The sequence below is a fragment of the Cannabis sativa genome, chromosome 2, assembly GCF_029168945.1.
Source record: "Cannabis sativa cultivar Pink pepper isolate KNU-18-1 chromosome 2, ASM2916894v1, whole genome shotgun sequence".
NCBI classification, from domain to species: domain Eukaryota; kingdom Viridiplantae; phylum Streptophyta; class Magnoliopsida; order Rosales; family Cannabaceae; genus Cannabis; species Cannabis sativa.
In genome coordinates this window covers 41,217,882-41,221,915 of record NC_083602.1, presented here as the reverse complement: position 1 = coordinate 41,221,915, position 4,034 = coordinate 41,217,882, and positions in this window count along the sequence as shown.

Genomic DNA, 4,034 nt, shown 5'->3' with positions numbered 1-4,034 from the left:
CCATAGCATTGGTCAAGGTTCTCTGGAGAAACAAGAAGGTGGAGGAAGCCACCCGGGAGCTAGAGTCAGATATGAGAGCTCAATATCCAGAGTTATTCAGGTTAGATTTCGGGGACGAAATCCTTTTAAGGGGGGGATAGTTGTAAAGCCCGCTTAGCTAATTTGGAAATTATCAGTTAATTGGGATTAATTATGAAATTATTTATAGCTATTTAAATAATTTATTACTGTTAATTATGGAATTCAGAAATGCATGATTATGCCATCAGTAGTTTTTATTTTGCATTTCCGGTGTCCGGTATTTTGGAACTCGGCGTTTGGCTCAGTAGAAATCACAACTTAGTATGTTAGTAATTTGGGGACGGGTTTTAGACATTGGGAATGTCGGGAATGGCCGGGAATTTAGAATGTCCCAAAAATACCCCTTTAGTATGATTTATGTGATTTTATGGTGGAGGGGCAAAATGGTCTTTTTGCCCCATTAGTGTTTTGTCTTATGTGAGTTTTTTTATTTGAAAATTTAAATGCTTAAGTGTTTAATTGTTGGCTGAATATAATGAAATGTTATAGCTTTTATTCATTTTTCCCAAACTTAGAAAAAAATTACATTTTTTCAAAGAAAACTCTCTCAACTCTCTCTCTCTTTTCGGCCATTTGAGGCAGCTTCTAGGGTGATTTTTCCTCTTCAATTTCTAGTAGATTTCAGCTTGTTGTGTGTCTCTAATCAAGGTAATTCTTGTCTTGCTTTTCCTAATTAGTTTTCTTGAGATTTTTATGAAATTGGATGAAATGCATGCATGATTTTGGTATATGTTGCTGCTGTGATTTTGTTGTTGATTTATGTGGATTAAAGCATGATAATTGAAGTTAAATTGGGCTGTGTTAAAGCATGTTAGTTAGGTTGTTCAAGCTTTTAGTTTTTATGTGAAAAAGTTATGAATTTTGGAAAGAAATGGTTCATTTTGTTTCTGTGAATTGCTGGGTGTTCTTGTATGTTTTCAGAGGCTTATTCATGCTTATTTGAGTAGAATTAAATAGGTTTGGATGCATGTTAGTGGATTTGACCAAGTTTGAGTTTTGGAACTCAAAGCTTGGTCTTTAATGGTGAATTTTGTATATGTGTTTTCTGGGTGAATTTGATGCCTTGGATTTGTTCTAGGGGTAGTTTAGAAATGTGTCCGGAAAGTTTGGGACCAATTGGGGTTGAATTGGTCGAGTTATGGGATTTTTAGTTGGTCTGCTCGCGAGGAACCGGAATTCGGTTGTGCATCCGAATTCGGATGGGGGTTCGGTAATTCCCGAACCGAATTCGGTTGGGCAACCGGTCTGCCAGTTGGGCAATTTTTCCGAACCCTAGTTTTCCTCGTTTTTAGGTTTTTAGGGGTATTGCCATGTTTTTATCGATAGGGAAACTTTTAGTTCCAAGTTTTAGTCCCCGGGAAGTGATTTAGCGTGTCACTTATAGCGTTGTGATTTTTATGGTTTAGGAGCCGAATCCGCCACTCGCCTTCGTTCCAAAAGTTGACCGCACACCTGAAATCGGAATCCAGGTAAGATTAGTATAACAGTATGCATATGTAGATTACATGTTTAGCGTGCATGTAGGAAGCCTGCTAGATTACATTAGATATGTATTTAGGCTTCGAACCATCCAACCCTGTCACGTCGGTACAGGCTGGAGTATGACCAAGAAATGAGTATGACCGGCTCGACCGATCAGCCGACACTTGGTTGGTGGTTCGGTGCTATTGACCTATCCCGTCGGTACAGCGGAGTATGACCAAGAAATGAGTATGACCGGTTCGACCGATCAGGAGGATACTTGTCAATAGTACCGTCCCCTGAACGTTCAAAACTCAGTACCATGTTGGACATGGCAGTAGTGGCTCAGCACCATGTTGGACATGGCAGTAGCGGGACTCAGTATCGTGTTGGACACGGCAGTTAGTTATGTATGATATTATTATGCTTTTCTTACTGAGTCTGTCAACTCACAGTTTATGTTCATGTGTAGGTAAAGGCAAGGCTATAGCTGATGGACCGTGAGCGAGCTTATGAGATTGTACATGTCGGGGCGGTTAGGCCTGGAGCGTACGATCCTCGGGACAGCAAGGCTGAGATTTTTGTAACTGTCGTTAGACGACTTTATTTTGATGTAAAAGTTAAACAGTTAAAACATTTGTAAATGATTTTATAAATCGGGATCCCGAGACTTTTATAATATGGTTTATAAGTTTAATTAAAAAGCAAAATTTTAATTAATCACGTTTTTCCATAAACCTCGTTGATTAGCAACGAGCTGCACAGTACGTTTAAAAATCACGTAATACGCCTAAGATAGTTAGGGTGTTACACATAGTCCACCACATCTCTTTTCATCCCATACCACCAGAAGTAGGGTTTCAAATCCTGATACATCTTGGTGGTTCCCGGATGCAATGAATAAGGCGTGGTGTGAGCTTCATCAAGTATCTCTTTCTTAAGCTCATCAACACTACTCGAGACTGAAAAACCTCTAGGCCGACCAGCCACTACTTCATCTCGAACTTTAACTAGCTCGGGATCTTCTAGTTGTGCCTTTCTGATTCTCTCCAACAGATCAGATTGGAGGGTTAAATTATGTAATTTCCCGACCACGAACTCAATTCCTGCACTAACCATTTCCGAGGCTAGTTGAGGAGCTATCATAATCGTAGTACACACTTGACTGGGACCTTTTCTGTTTAGAGCATCGGCCACAACATTGGCTTTCCCGGGGTGATACAGTATTTCGCAATCGTAGTCTTTAACTAACTCCAACCACCTTCTCTGCCTCATATTCAAATCTTTCTGGGTGAAAAAGTATTTAAGACTTTTATGATCAGTATAAATCTCACACTTTTCACCGTAAAGATAATGTCGCCAAATCTTTAAAGCAAAAACCACAGCAGCGAGTTCCAAATCATGAGTTGGGTAACGCTGCTCATAATCCTTCAGTTGACGAGAGGCATAAGCTATGACTCTGTCAGCTTGCATCAGAACACATCCCAGACCCTGTCTGGATGCATCACAATACACAACAAATTTCTCTTGATCTGATGGCAAAGCTAACACCGGAGTTGTTATCAAACGCTGCTTCAACTCCTGAAAGCTTGACTCACACTTATCTGACCACACAAATCTCTGATTTTTCTTGGTCAATTCGGTTAGGGGCATAGAAAGTTTAGAAAATCCTTCGACGAAACGTCGATAATACCCTGCTAACCCGAGAAAACTTCGAACTTCTGTCACAGACTTGGGCCTCGGCCAATTCTTCACTGATTCTATCTTGTTTGGATCAACCATAATTCCATTTTTCCCAACAATATGACCCAGAAAGGACACCTCGGACAACCAGAATTCACACTTTTTAAACTTGGCATAGAGCTTGTGATCCCTAAGTCGCTGTAACACCATTCGAAGATGATGCTCGTGCTCCTCTTCTGACTGAGAGTATACAAGAATATCATCGATAAACACTATAACGCAGTTATCGAGGAAATCCTTGAACACCCTATTCATAAGATCCATAAAGGCCGCAGGAGCATTGGTCAATCCGAATGACATTACCAGAAACTCATAGTGCCCATATCTGGTTCTAAAAGCAGTCTTCGGTATGTCCTCCTCCCGAATTCTGAGTTGATGATAACCCGACCGTAAATCAATCTTCGAAAACACTGTCTTTCCCTGAAGCTGATCGAACAGATCATCGATCCTGGGCAATGGGTACTTGTTCTTAATCGTCAGCTTGTTTAGTTCCCGATAATCAATACACATTCTGAGGGAATCATCTTTCTTTTTCACAAAAAGAACCGGAGCTCCCCAGGGCGACACACTGGGTCGAATAAACCCAATATCAAGCATCCCCTGAAGTTGTAACTTAAGCTCCTTGAGTTCTGCTGGAGCCATCCTATATGGAGCTTTAGAAACAGGTTCGACTCCAGGTGCCAAATCAATCACAAAATCAATCTCTCGCTGTGGCGGCAATCCCGACAATTCCTCGGGAAACACATCAA